The following is a 20,081-nucleotide window of genomic DNA, read 5'->3' as shown; positions in this document are numbered from 1 at the left end:
AATGATAGCATTCAAATTTATGTGCTGTAGTATTTTTTAAAAATTTCAAAAAATTACTTAGTAAAATTTTGATTTTTCAAAATGTAGAAACATATTTCATGGTACAACATGGTCCTGTAGGTTGTGTACTTAGGAACAAACGTGCTATTGAAATTCAGATGCCCTGAAATCGATAAAAACTTGTCAATGGCGCCTTTAGTCGTCCGACTGTTACGTTACTACTCTACTACATACCAATATCAGTAAGTAAAACGAAAATAAGAAGTATTATCAAAAACCAGTTATCAGTTAAATACACTTTAATACTGAACCTATAGGGAACTAAAACAAATTTTCATTTTCAAGACAAGTCAGATTGTTAATGCAATAACGAAACTCATTTCATTCACAAATATTCCATGTGTCATCGTAAAGGGCCATCTTCCGTTTCATGGTACAACAGGGTGCACAAGCGACAAAGCAGGGGTTTAAGGTCTACTCGATATTCACTGACCGGTCAGCCTAATGTGAGCATTCGTCAGAAGTCAGGATAACCACTCTTTGCACACGGATAGCTGCGAGACGCGCGGGAAGAGAGTCAGTGATGGGAAATACCGTCAGGGATGTGGAGCCATGTCAACTCGAATGCCGTGGACAGATCCATTAGGCTTCTTGGTTGAGGATCAGTGGCAGAGGATCCATGGCACGAACAACCCGATCGAGATGGTCCCACAGATTCTCGATTGATTCTAAATCAGGGACGTTTGGTGGCCAGGGAATATGGTTAACTCATCCTGGAGCTCTTCGAACCACGCTTGTCCGCTGCGAGCTGTGTGACACGCTGCATTCTCCCGCTGGTACATTCCATCGTGCCGAGGAAAAACGAATGAAGCGGTGGACATAGTCCCCAAGGATACATGCACGCTTGTGTTGATCCGTTCTGCCTCGCAGAATGAGCAGATCACACAGGGAATGCCACTGAAACCTTTCCCAGACCACAAAGTTTCATCTTCCGGCGTGAGCCTTTCCAACGATTGTTGCAGGCTGATTGCTTTGAGACGTTTGGCGCTGACGGAGCATAAACTGTAATTTATCTGAAAAGTCTCCCTGTCGCCACTCAGTGGACGTCCAGTTGTGTACTGGTGTGAAAATTGTCAATTAACAGCACTCATTGTGGGTTCAGGAACCAGGTACCTGCTGCTTAGCCCATTACGGAGCAATATTCACTGAACGGTCGTTGAAGAGACACTGTGTGGTAGCCCCTTGGTCCATCTGGGCGGTCAGTTGCTCAACAGTTGCACGCTTTGAGGCGTCGCATCTAGGGCGCGTTCGCCAATTTGTCTATTAAAGCTTTCTTGTATGAAAGTATGTGGGCTCTACTGTAAGCAGTCAGAATCTTATATGATCTGCAACGGGCGAGCTGTGTCCTGCAGACGTGAATCATGACCATATAGTGTGACTGCAGCGTGTGAAAGTAGCGGAGAGGCGCTTACAGAGTAGTTTCATTCTGTGAAACTATAAAAATTAATAACTGATCTAGAAACAGTCTGAGGAACTTCATATTACGTACATAACCTTCTGTTGTGTAAAGGAACATTCTGTCAAAATCTGGAGTCAATAATTGTCATTGTAAGTTACAAAAAAAATCAAAAGTCCGTAAAAAACGTAACTATCCGGCACTTAAAAAACTATATATATATATATATATATATATATATATATATATATATATATATATATATATATATATATATATATATATATATATATATATGTTAATAGTTCACCAACTGTGACTATTTGAAAAGATATGATAAAACCTTCAGTGTTTAGATTCAAATTTAGAACGTTCTCATTTTAGAAAACCTTTCGTAATTTTGCTGTAGTAATAACTTTAAGAATTTCAGGTAGATATTTATGTCTTGTGTTAGGGTGAGTGTGAAAGAGAGTACTTGTGTGAGTGTATGCGGGACATTCGCCAATATTAAATTTTCAGTTTGTAATTCTCTGTAGGAACTTGTAAGTGTTCCAGCTTTGTATCATGGGAACGAATCCACCAGTGGTTCCCCTACTAGTGGATGACGGATGTCCAAGCATGTTTGAATATGTAAGAGACAGCCAGAACGTTCGCAACTATATAGTTAAATTCCAGAGGTAAAGTAAAGCTCAAAGTTTATTTCATTTTATTTGTTTAACAAGAGAGTTTTGAGTAGCTTATTTAAATGACTTCAATGAGCTGAGAGCAGTGCGTGGTTCTTGCCAGATTTTGGCGCGAGCCGCACCCTGAAAGTCAGTTCTGATTGGCCAGAATTCTGTACAGTCAGTAAGAAGTGAGACGGTTAGCCACCTAACGCAGGAGATAGAGGTGCTTGGAGAGGCAGAGAGAAGAAGGAAGTGGGGGAGTAGCTTTCGGAGGAGCTGGTCAGGCTGAAAGTGTCCGAACGCATTATGTGTAAAATGAAGTGATATTGTAACTTCCGCATTTCAGTACAGTGATAAAGGTAGTTGGTGTTTACCATGAACTATTTCTGAAATTTTAAGAGCCGAGAGATATTTTGTTCTGTAGAAAATCACGTGTGTAAACTTTGACCTAAAAGCGTGGCGGTACTAAGTAAAATTTTTACTAGGTATTTATGGCGAGTAAAAACTTTATTTAAAGACAACCACTGAATGCCGAGTGCAAAAGCAAATGGCAGTTTATTGACAATGTTTCTCTCGTAAATGATTTCGGAATTAAGATACGAAATTTCTGGCTGTTTGAGTGTGACGAGGACTGTGAACAGGAACTTTAATGACTTGAACACATGTGGGCTGATGATCTTGCGATCTAGCTTAATAGCAATAAAAAATCCTAATGCAAGTTTAAAAGGACCACTGAACTTAGAAACTTGAACAGCAACCCATTTCCGATTTATTCCTTAGAGTTCACAAGACTATTTCCAGCTTTTTGTACTTATAGCGGCCTCCGACGTGTAGTTACGAAATCTCAGTTTCTTCAATATTGCTTTTCTGAAATCCCTTAAGTAGCTGCAGTCAGTAGTTACGTGTGCAGATCTGCTGCAGTATCGAGGTAGGTGGACAATTTATGTTGCCGAACCACCGGCGATATGCGAAAGAGCGCAGCCTATTCGCCTGTACACATCTCCTCAGCCGGCGGTCATCACGGTTGCCTACTGCCAGTGGTGCATCACAGTTGCCAGTATTGGATAGCGCCATTTTTCCGTGCACAGAATACTTTAACCACAGCCGTACGCGAACAGTACACAAACTTAGCTGTTTCCGAAATTTTTATTTATTTAATTGTTTAATATAAAGTACTACACATTGATCTTGCCAAAAGCCGAGAAGCGATTCTTCTTAGTGTTTTAGCTCACTGGGGCACTCTGGGGTGCTCTCTGGGGCACTCTGGTATTCTCTGGGATGCTCTCTGTGGTAATTTAGGCAGCTCAATGGGGCATAGTTTATTTTATTGTTCAGTTTAAAGTTGCGAAGCATCCTTATCTATCTCGTGAGATTTTTTTTTAAAAAGTTTACTTATAGATTCACTAAAAAAGCTTATCTTTTAGATCTATTACTTAATTGGTTATTGATTATTATTATCTGTGGGTTGCAGGGGTACCGACCACTGGGGAGGTGGGTGGGTATTCATGCATGGCTGTGTTCATATGGCCGCAACGGCTGCGTAAGTTGCGTGACCTTGAACGAGGTTCGCCTGGCTGCCACCACAGGACCGTGCTATAGTTTTAACTAAGCACGGTCCGCTGGAAAAACATGTTTCCGGCCGCCATTGCTGTTTTCTCGCACGCTACTTCCTGCCGCGCCCAGTCAGTAGCTAATTATCTGCAGGAAGTGTGACGTATGGCGCGGCTCTTATCAGTACTTGCATGCAGCTGAGCCATGATGTGACGACTTCTAGTCCTAACTGACGCTAAGGACAACACACAGCCATTCCCGAGGGAGGACTCGAACCTCTGACGGGGAAAGCCGCGCCGACCGTGACGAGGCGCCCAAGACAGCACGGCTACCCCGCGTGCAAAGAATCTGTAAATGGAGAATTAGCGACGTATTCTAAATACCAGCAATATATTACACAGTGCTTAAATGTGTAGAACTCGAAGTACATACAAATAGTTTGTAAAAAACAAACAAAAAGTTTAGCAATTGGTGGAAACTGCTTAAGGAGACCGTGACATCCACTGCACTAAAGTAACGACCAAAGAAATTTTTTGTGTTCGTAGGTACACTACACGCTACGTACAGCACTAGCCTGTATAAGTAATGCTGTAGAAATCCGTGACTTCAAGAAAGACAAATAAGTTTCCAGTATGTCATAGAGCGAATAGCTGAGCGTAAGTAAATCCAGCAACTAAGCGAAATACTTTTAGGAGTGAGAAATATAGAAGGCGAATATGCAGTATCTAAGAAGGATAAGATAGGACGTAAACATGGTACCAGAACTGGTGAATCGTAACAAGTGCAGAATGTGTCAACATGGAGCTAGTTTGAAAGTCAGACGGCAACAGTGATTAGGAGTCAAGGACCATACTGTTTATTCGGGTCGTAGCGTAAACTAGTATTCCCCCTGGTTATTTAGTTCTCTTATTTCGTACTGCCTATCATCCTGCTTGTTCGGCCTGTGAACTGCAATTACTGAAATTAAACTCGGTAAATAAGTACTGAGTGACATTTCTGAAACTATAATATTATATTTGTCTAGTATGTTACCAAAATCCCCATAACAAAACTTCATATAAGAGATAACACGATTAGGGCCCGTAGTAAGAGCAATATCGCGTTACGGATAGACAAAGTTCATGACGATTCAGCTCCACTTAAATACAAAAAGAAATATCACATGGGTACCCTAACAGCTATTTCCTGACCTCTAAGTTCCGTCGCATTTCACAGTGAAAATGACAACTCCTTAATACTACTTAATACTAACAGGACATACATGACTCCAAAGCGAGTGCAGCTCAGAATCATTGAAACATTTACTTTGAACATTTCCCAATAGTTCTGTATCCACACATCTCTGTACACATCCTGCACTCTGATTTGAAAATTTTCACTTAATAACAGTAATAGCATTACTAAAATCTGAAACCAACAAAACCATTACTAAAATCCAAGGAGCATAATCTAATTTATCTATTAATAAGTCTAAAATCACACTGATATAGAACATAACTCTTATCAAGGTTCACGTAACTTGTGAACATCGGCGAGGTGCATCATGCAGTTGCATCTTATGTCACTCGGCTAGGTGCATCATGCAGTTGCATCTTATGTCACTAAAGTGGTACATTCCCATTCACCTGACCGCTGTTACCTGTTCGGACCTTTCTGCTCACTGCCACACAGATGGCAGGTAGTTAACATGCCAAAAGTTCATCTTGAACGAAGATACTATACAATACACCCCTTGGTGCCCAGGAACACACAGAAAAGCCCACGTGAAGTCCGACCACACAGTCCGCACTACACACTGAGGTGAAAATTAGTTGGTACCAAAAATTCAATATAGCCCAGTCACCCTATCACCATACTGTCGACTTTATACTGGCGCCACAGCGTACCCACAAACCCAGTAGGCAAGCAATTTAATGATATTCTCTTAAAATTGAATCGAGCCTCACGCTGGGTGCCATTTTAACGATATTCACTTAAAATTGAATCGAGCTTCACGCTGGGTGCCATTTTAACGAAATTCCTGGAATGAATGATTTGAAATTTCGTAGAAATAAAAAAAGGAAATAATAATTTTATTTCTTGCTTAAAAGTTAATTTGCCTTAGTGCGAACTTTGTTGTAGAACCACTCTCTTCATTACGTGTGGTAATAAAAAAACAAATTTTACTTTCTTAAGGATTACGTACATTTAAAGGAAATTATTACGTGCACTCATATTAATTGGATAGTACTATCTGGATAAGAACTGAGTCTCTTAAATCATTCGGCCTTGGCATACACTTTCCAGAATGCAGTGGGTTTTTCTTTTTGTGAAATATTTTTACTGACTTTTATCCCGGCACTAGCCATAGAACACAAGAATATTTTAATTAACAGAAAATGTCTTAATTATTGCCAAGCCGACATTTATCACTGATCAAACCTACTACATTACGCATGTGATTTATAGATGACGTGGGCATGCTCATTTACATAAATAATTCACACTTTTAATGAATACTAATATATTTAGCCCAAACAACAAGTCAACTCACATTAATTCGTACGCTTTGATTAAAGGCGGCAAAGTCCCGACAGATACAAAAGAAGTACATCTTAACTCTGCTGGATAACCACGATGCATACACAACCTTTAGTGCCCACAATGCGGGTTAATGAATCAGGCGCGTCTAATGGGCGCGAGCGTAGCTGCACATCGCGTCTGCTAGAGCGATCAAGGATTAACACTTCCTCACTTCTTCCTCACTTCAGCTGCTCTGTCCACAACTGACCCTTCCTCACTCTAGCGGCTCTGTCCACACAACTAGCTGCTCTGTCCATACAACTACTCTTCCTCACTCTCGCGGCTCTGTCCACACAACTAGCTGCTCTGTCCACAGCTGACCCTTCCTCACTCTAGCGGCTCTGTCCACACAACTAGCTGCTCTGTCTATACAACGACAGAGAGTCTCCACATGCCAAAGATAAACAACGGCACGACTATTACGATTATTAACATTTCTTTGTAAATCGATTTCTAGCAAATATCGCTGATACCGCAAATACTGACACTTTTACATTCACATAATAAATATAGAAATTTCCTATCCTAATACAGAGAAATGTTACAAAAAAATATAATAAAAATAAACATATTTCATACCACATTCAGTAATATTAAGATATATATATATAACTTGCCCAGATCGGCGTATATGTTACAAATAAATTGTGAAAATGCCAGGGAACGTTACATTGCCCCCTGGCAGCATTTGGCAAAGAGGTTTTACACTTTGACACAATGGTGCCAGTAACGTTCTTTACACCTCTGTATGTTTTATGGAATGGCTCTTGTAATTAGCCCCAGGATTATATAAGTACATGGCTCCCCCATTTGGGCGTAGGCAATCAGGAAACCTGGGCAAAACTGTGCCGGAGCCCAGCCATCCCAGTTGGTTTATAGTCCATATTAACAGTTTTTCATTTGAAGTATTTTTGCAGTTTGTCACAAACGGGTTTACACAATTACACAATATCACTATTTTTCTTGTGATACACTACAAGGTCACTTGTCCTAGGATATATCAATTACGGACGTACATAGTACATGTTCAATGTTTATCAAAATGAAGTCATTAATATGTTATTCAGTTTATGTAAACATTTCAAAAGCCAATAATGTATTTGATGAGCGGTGGGGTGCGGCGCTCGGCGCGGCGCGCTGACTTCGTGTAGGTCACCGCCCCATCGTTGACAGCTACGGCGCGTACGGGCGTGGCTGTCTGGTCTGCTACGGGCTGCTGTGGCCGCTGCATAGCTGCTATAGCCGAACGCGTTGGATACCAGCTCGCCCGTGCGACGTCTTCTTGCGGTGCTCCAGGAAACATGCAACAAGTTCACAAACAGTATACTATCCGTATTTCCTGCTGTGGGAAAGAACGCACACAATTAGTGGTAGTTATTACTCAGTAGGCCTTCACTCGTCTGGTTCGCACAAGGTTTCATTGTCACAGTGCACTTTTATGGGCACACAATATTTTCCACCGTCATGACTTGTCATTAGTCACACGCTCTTTCCTAGCGTCCCTTTACATACAAAAAGTTAAAATTTGACACTAGGTTTATCCACCGTCCGTTATCGGTTCACTGTTCGTGTTGTGCTAGTTCTTTATCAGTGACTGTCACTGTCTGTTTCTGCCGCACAATACTACACTTTTGTTTAAGTTTATTTATTTCTATTTACAATGTCCGCTGCTGAATTTGTTTGCAACAGCACATTCGTAACCTTTTACCAGAGTGTAAGATTTACGTACATACAATCAACGTCCTACGTAACCACAGTGAAGTCTCTGTAGGCGAAAATTTACTTGGACCGTATCTGGCTAGCTCTTTCTTATTGATTGAATCTGCACATGCTTCAATTGAAGCTTCTTTGTGAGTTTCTTCACGCTACATAAATTTACAACAAGGTTGCCTCCCGTGGTGCTCTCGGGTCACTACTGGGTGCATTATTTTGTGATAACACTAGTGAGATAATAAAGTTCTCAGGGCCTTATATTACTAATATTGTTCCGGGTTCAGATCTGTCAATCTGACAGCTACACATAGATACACATAATATAAAGGATTGTGCCAAGAAATATCTCAAATTAAACACAAATTAAAAGAGTACATAACACAAATATCCACACACATGAAAAAAGTCAATCATATTCTTATAACTATACACTCCTACACTAGTACACCTTATTAATGTTCATTGTTTACAAAGGATCGGTGTCCGCATAGGACTATTAGTCTTTTACTGTAGGAATGCTTTTACATCCTTACGCGGATCCAGTCCCCGTACTCTCCCTGAGTGGGGATCTGCTAAGAGATAGCTACACTCATGTGGCACACTTACTACTCTAAAAGGTCCATTATACACCAATTGCCACTTGCTATTCTGTTTCAAAGATGCCGAGGACTTAGGATGATTGCGTAAGAGCACCAAGTCCCCAACATTAAATGTTTGGTTATTCGTTACATGTCGATTATATTTTTCCGTCCTTTTCTGGGCGCACCTGGTAAGGTTGCATCCCGCTTTTCTTATCTTCTCTTCCTTAGGCTCAGGAATGACTGGGACCTTAGGCAAGGGTGCCAGCCACTCGTTCAGAGCTCGATTATTATTCATTAATATCTCATTTGGTGGATACCCCGTAGAAGCATGCGGGGTTGCGTTGTGAATTTCGACAAACTTATGTATCATATCTGGCCACCTTGTGTGCTTATATGCAATGTATAACCTGCAAAATTTATTTAACTCTCCAAATACTCTCTCTACTAAACTTGCTTGTGGGTGAAAGCGGGAAATTAGTATACGCTTTATATCTTGTTCATATAAATAGTTTTTCCAGGTATGGCCTGTAAAATATGAAGCATTATCCGATATTATCGCTTCAGGCTTACCTACTTGTATAAAATATTCTTTGCCTAACCATTTCACTATTCCACGAGCAGTGGCTGATTTAAGGCAGTATATTTTTAAATATTTTGAAAAGAGGTCATACACCGCTAAAATGTACTTCAATCCACCCCTGGCTCGTGGGTAGGGTCCTGCTATGTCTATAGATACTAATTGAAGTGGTCGATGAGGCACAATAGGATGCAGTTCAAACCTTGTGGACTTATTTTGAAACTTAGCCTTTTGGCACAGAGGACAAGTCCTGATAATGGTGCGAGTCTGCTGGCTTATCCCTTTAAAATAACAGAATTTGGATAAAATCCTTATTGTTTTGCCTATCCCAGCGTGACCCCATGCTAAATGCGTGTGCCACACTACAGCTGGGATAGCCTGTTGTGGTATACACACGACTCCGTGGTCATTTGACACACTTGTTTTATAATACAGAATATTATCTACTATTTTGAAATTCTGAACACTTTTAAGATTGGTTCCTTCTTTAATGTTGCTAATTATATCTCCCCAGATCGGATCAGTTTCCTGCAATATAGACATATTCTTACACATGTGTAAAAAGTCCCTCCTATGTACTTTATCTTGTACCAAGAGTATTCGATATTCCTCCGATTGTTCTAAAATATTTGACATTGAGGATTGCCCTAGTGGAAGCCTCGACAAAGCGTCTGCCACAACATTATCTTGTCCCTTTAGGTACATGATTTTAATTTTATATTCCTGTAATGCTAACCTCCATCTTAGCAAGCGGGTATGGTATAATTTGCAAGTCATTAAATAGCTCAGAGCCTGGTGGTCACTGAATACTTTGACTTCCTTACCATAGATATAGTAGTTAAATTTCTTTACCGCCCAGACCACTGCAAGAGCCTCTAATTCGGTAGCAGAATATGCTCTCTCGCAGCTGCTTAGTGTGCGGCTGGCAAACTCTATTATTTTTACTGTTGTGGGGTCGTTGCTCCTTTCCCACTGAAATAAACAAGCACCCAGACCGTATGAACACGAATCTGTCGCTATACAAAAATCTTTTGTCATGTCTGGGTGTCGCAATATGTTTGCATTCACCAAGGCGTTTTTGATAGCGTCAAATGCGCGTTGACATTCGTCTGTCCACACCCAGTGCGCATTTTTACGCAACAGGCTCAATAACGACTCGTTATTCATTAATTGGTTCGGGACAAATCGTCTAAAAAAGGATGCTAGACCTATAAATGCCTTGAGCTGTTTCTTAGTTCTAGGACTAGGAAACCCACGAATTGCATCAAGTTTTTTGTTGTCAGGTTTGATGCCTTGTGGTGTTATTATGTGACCTAGGAATTGAATCTGATTACGTCCAAACTTGGATTTATCAAGATTCGCTGTTACCCCTGCTTGCTTAAACCTTTCTAAGACTTTACTCAGTAGTTCTACGTGCTCCTCCCAGGTGGCAGTGGCAATCACTAGATCGTCTACATATACTGTCACCCTTTGCAGCAACTCCGGACCCAAAACCGCGTCAAGGGCTGTTATGAAAACTCCTGCACTTACATTTAGGCCGAAAGGTAGTACCCTAAATTGGTAGCTTCTTCCCCCAAATATAAATGCAGTATATTGTCTCGACTCGGGTGTAAGTAGAATTTGCCAGAAAGAACTTCTCATATCAATAGATGTCAAATATTGCACTCCATGGAATTTTCGAAGTTGCTCATCAAGGTTTTCCGGATGAGTCCTGACAGGTACAATGATTTCATTTATGTCTCTTGCATCCAGTACTAACCGTACCTGTCCGTCAGCTTTTGCTACCGCCACCAATGGACTACTATAAGGGGACAAAGACGGTTCTATTATTCCCCACTCGATCAGTTTTCTTATTTCCTTAGCTACTATTTCCTTCTTGGACCAAGGAATGGAGTATGAGGCTCGACAGTAAGTTTTGTGAGGCTTTACCTCGATCTTGTATTGATATCCCTTAACAACTCCTGGTCGTTCAGAAAATACATCTGCATAATTAGATAATAACTGTACTATTTCCTTCTGTTGAATTGAATTTAAATTTTCGGACTGTGATACTTTGTTCACTAATATATCCATATTCACCTTTGATTGATCACCTTGTACGTCAGGATAATAGAGATTCTGCCCTGGACAATAATTGTCTAATTGTAGTATCGATTGATTCCTACATTTTATATTTATGGCGTTACAATTAGATACAGGTACCTCTTCAGATCTAAGCATGGAAAATTCTATTCTCCTACCAGCATTCATCAAACTTAATTTTCCCCGAGAAAGGTCTATTATTGCGTCCCTCTCTCTCAAAAAATCTACCCCCAAAATGCAGGCTACCTTTAAACCCTTTACTACCAGGAATGAGCTCGTTATGGCTTCTTCCCCTATATACATCTCTACCCGCACTTGGAGCTTAATTATTTGTCGCTGTGCACTTATGGCTCCAGTGACTCTACAATTATTCACGGGAAAAGTCAGCATACGCCTTTCCTTCCCCAGTACCTTGAATAAGTCCATACTCATAACACTAACAGTAGCACCTGTATCTATGACCACTTGCACATCTATATTGTTAATTTTAACTTCTATTATCACTTGTACATTGTCCTTGTGTTCCTTTATGCACGTGGATGGTTCGGTTATTAATTCATCTCCCATCTGTACCCCGTCATTATACCTAAGGATACAGATTGTTTTCGGTGTTTTGTTTTGTGTCGGGCTGCTCTCACTCCAAACCGTAGCCGACGATGGAGAGCGTATCTCGGCCGCATCTAGTTTGTTGAATTATTGCTAGTGGATGGGCGTGGCTGCTCTGTGTCATTGACCTCCACTATGTGCACGTTGTGTTGCGTCGGCCGCCACGGCTGCGCAATTGGCGCATTTTGTGGTGGCGGTCGGTTATTGTCATATCTATCACTGTTTTGCCGGTCCGGACTGGGCCTCTGGTTCTGTGGCCAAGTTCGGTTTGCATCATTATAAGTATTAGTGTTGTACGGCCCCCTGGCATTTTTCCATCTATGACTGCTTGGTGGGCCTGTTTCATACCGGTCATCGAACCTCCTTTTCCTATCATTATTCCCCGGTGGTCTATTTCCGTTCCGGTCTCTATCTCTATTTCCGTTTTGTGTATACCCTTGTCTCCTATTATTACCTCCGCCGTTTCTATTACTGGTTAGAGGCGTGTTATTTCTACCATTTCTATAACTATTTCCGTTACTTCTAATCTGTTCAGAGGCCGCCTTAATGTCCTCCTGAATCAGGTCAATTGCGTCCAGAATAGACAAGAAATGTTCCATATCATTTTCGGGCACGTGTATAAGCTTTTCCTTTACATCTATCGGCAAGTGTGATTTCAAAAGTCTGATCAAATCCCGAGATGAAATCTGTTCGTCCCAGTAACGGGTCTTATTAATGTACTTCTCAAAATATTTTCGCAAATTGCCTAATCGTGGAGAATACGGCTCTGGATTATATACTTCCTTCCGTAATCTCTCCTGAATACATGTTGACCAATATTTGGCCAAGAATGCCTTTTCGAATTGCTCATATGTATCGCAACTGTCAGCTGCTTCGGTTGCCCATAACGCAGCATCTCCCTGTATGTAAGACATAACAAACTGTATTTTCTGGGTATGACTCCAAACGCTAGGAAAAATGTTTCTAAATCCCTTGATAAACACTACAGGGTGAACAGATTTCTTCTCCGTTGTAAAGATCTGAAACTGTCGGTTCCTAATCAGACTTTCTTCAATCACTACTTTGGAATGACATTTATTTGTTCCGCTTACATCGGTTGCCTGTCCTGTCTTGCAGTCACAATTGTGTACTGCTGTATTTATATGCCTATCATTGTTGGACTTGGCTGGCGTGACATACGCCAGCGCATCGTCTTGCCGCAAACTTAGCTCCATTTCGGCAAGACGGCGGTCCACACTCCGCTGCCACAGCGGAATGTCCTTTTGCACTATCTTTTTTAGATCTTGCACATCCGCAGTAGAATCCATCTCTCTGGCCTCAATTGCGGCGTGCACTTTCTCATCTAATTCCTTTATGAAGTTACGTTCTACTTTGTGCACATGTTCGATCACTTTGTTCTCAATTACGTGGGTTGTGTTAAGTTCTAGTTGTTCGACCCTATTAGTCAGGACACTGACTTCCTCTACGATATTGGCATTAGCCATTTGAATACTATTTAGTCCTTCGCTTAATGCTTGCACCGTTTTGGGCATGGTTTCATATTTTTGTTTCAAGTTAACAATGTCACTTTGCATAACTTCTAAAGCTTGCATCAACTGCAAGTCCCTCTCATGCATGCGTCGGTCACGCTCTGCTTGTTTGGCATCACGTTCTTTATCACGCTCTGCTTGTTTACATGCAAATTCAGCTACCAATCTCTGGTCACGCTTTGCTTGTTCGGCATCACGTTCTTTATCACGCTCTGCTTGTTTACATGCAAATTCAGCTACCAATCTCTGGTCACGCTTTGCTTGTTCGGCATCACGTTCTCTATCACGCTCTGCTTGCATTTGTACAAATTCAGCTTGGAAAGTGATCATGCGCTCAAACATATCTTTTAATGATTGCACTTCTGACATCACACCACTCTCTGGTCCGTGCCCAGTGCTTGCGGATGGCTCACTATTTACGCTATCAACTGAATCACTGGGTGGCAGTGGCAACATTTCTTGCCCTTCTGCCCCCAGATTCTCACATTGTACTTCCTGAGCTACGTCACTAACATTACTTTGTGTCCCATTTTCTAACTCGGTATCACTATTAACTAACTGTTGCTCATTATCCATGTTGATATCTTTCTGACTACGCAATCTAACCATAGTAAACAAAAGAAATAAAATCTGAACTAAGTATCCTAACACTTCAGGTTTCACTCACATAAGCACACAAGAAATGGACATTACCCAATACATACGTACTATATACTACAATGACTAACTACTTAAATGTCCTGTTATTTTAAAACAAAGTACTAACAACAAGCACACCACTAATGATCCGAGGACACTGCACGGAGGCTACTTTACTACCTACAGGACAACTACACTGTAGCTTTACCTTTTGGTGATCTATCTTGGGTGCTGCTGCCCCCTGATATTGTGGAAGGTTATTAATTTTTCAAAATAATGAGCTCTCTGCTTCAGCTCCGGATACATAGTGTTCTCATGCAAAAAATCATACACAGGTATTACCACACAATATTGGTTAAGCAATACATACAGTACATGACAAAATTATTAAATGTCCTGCAACAAAGTTCGACTATATTAATTCCCTAGGTATCTCAAGGGTATTTCGTGGCCACTGCATATTCGAGCCCCACGCTGGGCGCCATTTTAATGATTTTCTCTTAAAATTGAATCGAGCCTCACGCTGGGTGCCATTTTAACGATATTCACTTAAAATTGAATCGAGCTTCACGCTGGGTGCCATTTTAACGAAATTCCTGGAATGAATGATTTGAAATTTCGTAGAAATAAAAAAGGGAAATAATAATTTTATTTCTTGCTTAAAAGTTAATTTGCCTTAGTGCGAACTTTGTTGTAGAACCACTCTCTTCATTACGTGTGGTAATAAAAAAACAAATTTTACTTTCTTAAGGATTACGTACATTTAAAGGAAATTATTACGTGCACTCATATTAATTGGATAGTACTATCTGGATAAGAACTGAGTCTCTTAAATCATTCGGCCTTGGCATACACTTTCCAGAATGCAGTGGGTTTTTCTTTTTGTGAAATATTTTTACTGACTTTTATCCCGGCACTAGCCATAGAACACAAGAATATTTTAATTAACAGAAAATGTCTTAATTATTGCCAAGCCGACATTTATCACTGATCAAACCTACTACATTACGCATGTGATTTATAGATGACGTGGGCATGCTCATTTACATAAATAATTCACACTTTTAATGAATACTAATATATTTAGCCCAAACAACAAGTCAACTCACATTAATTCGTACGCTTTGATTAAAGGCGGCAAAGTCCCGACAGATACAAAAGAAGTACATCTTAACTCTGCTGGATAACCACGATGCATACACAACCTTTAGTGCCCACAATGCGGGTTAATGAATCAGGCGCGTCTAATGGGCGCGAGCGTAGCTGCACATCGCGTCTGCTAGAGCGATCAAGGATTAACACTTCCTCACTTCTTCCTCACTTCAGCTGCTCTGTCCACAACTGACCCTTCCTCACTCTAGCGGCTCTGTCCACACAACTAGCTGCTCTGTCCATACAACTACTCTTCCTCACTCTCGCGGCTCTGTCCACACAACTAGCTGCTCTGTCCACAACTGACCCTTCCTCACTCTAGCGGCTCTGTCCACACACTGACTCTTCCACACACTAGCGGCTCTGTCCACACACTAGCTGCTCTGTCCACAACTGACCCTTCCTCACTCTCGCGGCTCTGTCCACACAACTAGCTGCTCTGTCCACAACTGACCCTTCCTCACTCTAGCGGCTCTGTCCACACAACTAGCTGCTCTGTCTATACAACGACAGAGAGTCTCCACATGCCAAAGATAAACAACGGCACGACTATTACGATTATTAACATTTCTTTGTAAATCGATTTCTAGCAAATATCGCTGATACCGCAAATACTGACACTTTTACATTCACATAATAAATATAGAAATTTCCTATCCTAATACAGAGAAATGTTACAAAAAAATATAATAAAAATAACAAACATATTTCATACCACATTCAGTAATATTAAGATATATATATATAACTTGCCCAGATCGGCGTATATGTTACAAATAAATTGTGAAAATGCCAGGGAACGTTACAGCAATCACCAATAACTTATATCCTGTTATGTGAGTTCTATAGTGCTTAGGGGCCCCAAGGCAAAGTCCAACTACACCGTCCATGAGAATGCGCCAAAGGTGGTAACAACAAGCAATGAATCATATCAGTTCAGAGCAGCAAATTCCTTGCGTACAGAATTACTCAGAAGGCCTACCACACGAAAGTCCCTTGGCCCATACGTAGTACAGAACAGGAAGCTGCTCGCATCTACCAACTCCCCTAAAGAGCAGCATACCCTCAATGCTGTACGGGCTTCGTTCCTCCCTGAAGGCAGTGACTCAGTCGCCACAGACTTAGCCACAGTAATCGCTATAAACTACCACGTCAGTCGCAGGACACCGACTGCCATAGCCCTGCTTGTTACACACATGTTCCGTCACGCCCTGCCCCACATACAACCCGCACTTCCTCGTTATCGTTTCGCGGTTCCCCAAGTAACAACTGCCGCAGCCGCTCTCCCGTAGGTACGCGACACGCTGCCCGTGGGTTACCTATACGTATCAACTGCCAAAGACTTGCCAACCGGCGCACTGTAAACTATACTTTAAATGTTTAGGAAATGGGTATCATGTGATGGATACCTGTCTTACTACTCTTTCGTCGTCATCATCATCTTTATCATCATCATCAGCCATTTGAGATCCTCTGTTGGATAAATACCTTTTTATACAACGCTGCATGGGTTACAGTCTTCAGAAACACATGTCCTTTTGTGCCCCTGCGTACTTCCTGGTGTCATACAACTGCAGTCTCCTGTGAATAATGTTTTCTGTCAGAACCAAGGCTGCTGGAACAATTTCTCGCCGCAAATAAATTTTTCGGCTCTTGTTCGTCTAGGGCACCGACCATACACGGCTGCACTATACTTCCACTCAAGTTAACAATTTCTGCTTCCAGCACCTGTGATTACTGAAATACAATAAGTAGGTAGTCATTAACACTAGGAGACGCACGAGAATTTGTTTGATTTGCGCTTAATAAACACAATTCGGCAATAAAGGTCTGCAGTCAATGGGAACATCAGCACATACTCTAGCATAAGACTGTAAGGGAGTAAGTTAGCATTCGGATTTAAGCTGCAGTTTTTTTCCAAATAATTCTGCAAATCAATGACGTACTGCAAGCTGTACAGCAGAGATGTTGTTTCCTCGTCTACTGTCCCCTGTCTCCACTCCTCGCGCCATCACCATTCGTCACAAAGAAGTTTAGTGCTAAAGATCCTGCTCCATAGAGTTCAAATACCTTACGTGAGAGCTTCGCCGATGAATTACACCTAAGAATAGTGTACCAAACGAATGAGTACTCGCATCGTCAAATTGAGGGAGCGTTGCAGTCAAAATTGAGAATGCCTGGGAATTTGGACGATAATGTGAAACAGAGGACGAAAATCGCTCTTTTATGAAGGCTCGTTATCCAGAAATATCGGTACACACCAACTGAAACATGACATGCAACTTATTTCGCAGTAACCAACAAAGATAATAAAGTCTTCTTTGTAATGTTAAAGACGATATACGTCTCCGAAAACCGGATTTGTACTATATTCCACAATAATCTCTTCCATGAGGCAGGCTATTGGAACAGTCGAGCAAAAATTCAAGGAACATCAGTGACCCACGTGACTTTAACAAGCAACCAAGCCAGTTGTCGTCGAGCATTGCCTCGAAGATAAAAAGGAAGTGAAATACGAGGAGACACGTATCAGTGAGAAAACTCGAGGTTTCGGGTCAGAGTAATTTTGGAGCCCGGTACTTAAGTTGTCGAAAAAACTCATATATAGGGACAGAGGTATCAGTTTAAACAAGACTTGGGTCCGGCACTCAATTTGTTAAGAAATCGCAGCCGTCACATCCACCACAGTTGGGAATCTGCGTTTCGTGGAATATCAGAGCGATCTCTACCGTCACTATTTCTTATTGAATAAGTAAATTGATTATGTCTGAGTCTTAAAATCTAACTGGTTCCAGCAAAAAGGAACCACCCAGCTTGTTGATAAGTGGACAGTATTTAATATTACTATTCTCAATAGTTATTGTAACGCTAGCATTCTTCACTGCACCATGATTATATTGGTAAAACCTTTAATGTACTATTTTCTACCGATTGAAGCTAGTCATTAACGACACGTTTACTACAGCTCTGACTTCATGCTGTGAGCGTTATTAATTTTGAATGAAATAACTACGAAATTTATTGCCTAGTAGAAGACTCTCCTGTTTCAAATATTACGTTGGTGCATATGTTCGTGCCGTTTTACCGTAATAAGCACAATAGTGTAACTGTAATTAACAACAAATGGTTCAAAAGTCTCTGAGCTCTATGGGACTTACCATCTGAGGTCATCAGTCCCCTAGAACGTAGAACCTAATTAACCTAAGGACATCACACACATCCATGCCCGCTGCAGGATTCGAACCGGCGACCGTAGCAGACTCACAGTTCCGGACTGCAGCGCCTAGAACCGCTTGGCCACCCCGGCCGGCAATTAACAACACTTCAGGCAAAGTTTTCAAACTTCCAGAGCTAAAATCGCCCATTCCTTGCCCAAGAATCTCAACGTTAGGAGTAAACTTAATGTCATAGGTAAAATAAAAATAACACTGCAGAAAGACAGATTTTTTTTCCTTTTTCCTATATTTTCTTTTTCCTTGCTTTCTGTTTTACTTTCGTGATACATTGAAAGTATTACTTAGAGGGCACTTTTGGCAACTTATTTCCTGTACAACCGTTTTTCTGTTGACGTCCGGCAGTGGTCATGGATGTAATTGCTACTTTCATTAGTTCTGCTGGTGTATGTTTCCTCATTTATTAACATGTTCTACACTGATTTTCCATTAGCTGAATGATGTGATGAAAACCTATGTACTTGGAATTTTGTCAGGTTTAATGTGAAGCGGTATGAGCTGAGTGGTGTGGAAAGATATCGATAGGCGAACACAGAAAAATCCAACAAAGAATCGGCAGCGAGAACAGAAAGGTCACTGTCATGCCGCATGTGCGCTAGTCTGTTACTCAGTTCGTGGCCGATGAAAAAGTAACTGCTTATACAGTGATGTGTTTTGAGTTTTCGGTGTGTACCGCTGACAAGGATTTAATAACCATATGTCGCGTTATTTATTATTCGGAACTTCTACTCAACACATTAATCGTAAAAACAATATGTGCAGACCGCTAAAGTGCGCGAACGCTGTAAGTACATTGCTTTTACTGTAGATTTCGTAGGGTGTTTAGTGCGTACTACGGACACTGAAATCAAACAGAAAAGCGATAACGCATTTCCCTGCCGTGAACTAACGTTACGACCTCTCTAATGGAGAATTTACAGTGTGCCAATCACCTCGAGACTACTGTGACATTTGTGCATATTTTGCAAAAACAGACATAATGTCTTATGGAATAACAGCAATCAGTGATTTTATAATGTTACTTAAAATCCGTCTTGATTGCAATTTTTTTTATTCATATGACCGGTTTCGGTTCATTCAGAACCATCTTCAGATCCGATATTTCAGTTACAGGAGTAACCCGTCCAAATCCAGCAACTTTCACATGCTACGTCACATAAGTTATGCGTGTATCTACTGCGGCAAGGCCGTGGCCCCCATTGTTGCAACAGTGAATATGGAATACATGAGATGATTACTTTCGCAGAGCAATAGCAAAAGCGGTTCTGATGTACCAGATATCGACCCTTGCTTAAACACCCCTACTAGTACGTGGTTTATCCTCCACTGGCGGCAAACCATCCAGTCGATAGCTGATCGCGAATGCTGTCCAGGGATATGTTATTTCACACCTGCTCGACCTGGTCATGAAGTTATGTGGGAGTTGTTGGTTGACGAGTCGGACGAGTCACTTCTCGTCCCATCAAATCCCGTACTTGCTCCATTGCAGCCGTCCAAGGAAGATGCTGCCCTTTCGTAGAACTTACTGACCTTCACGGTCTGTGAGTGGACGAGCATTATCCTGTTGGAACAACACGTCACCTTCCATATGCGAAAATGCAAAAGAACAGGTCTAACAACTTCCTACACCTACCGAGTGCTGGTTAGCGTTCCCTTCAGAAATACCAAAGGAGAACAAGAGTTGTAGCTCATCGCACCCCAGACCATAAGGCCTGCTGTGAGGTTAGTCTGTTTT

At 41.3% G+C, this 20,081-nt stretch overlaps 1 pseudogene; it reads right to left on the bottom strand.

The window, feature by feature from the left end:
* LOC126206905 (prostaglandin reductase 1-like) overlaps window positions 1–16,576 on the bottom strand; it is a 150,655-nt pseudogene extending 134,079 nt beyond the window's left edge.
* Between the last annotated feature and the right edge of the window lie 3,505 nt (window positions 16,577–20,081).

The sequence above is a fragment of the Schistocerca nitens genome, chromosome 1, assembly GCF_023898315.1.
Source record: "Schistocerca nitens isolate TAMUIC-IGC-003100 chromosome 1, iqSchNite1.1, whole genome shotgun sequence".
In the NCBI taxonomy this organism is placed as follows: Eukaryota; Metazoa; Arthropoda; class Insecta; order Orthoptera; family Acrididae; genus Schistocerca; species Schistocerca nitens.
The sequence above is the reverse complement of the archived record's forward strand: the minus strand, read 5'-3'. Positions and strand labels throughout refer to the sequence as shown.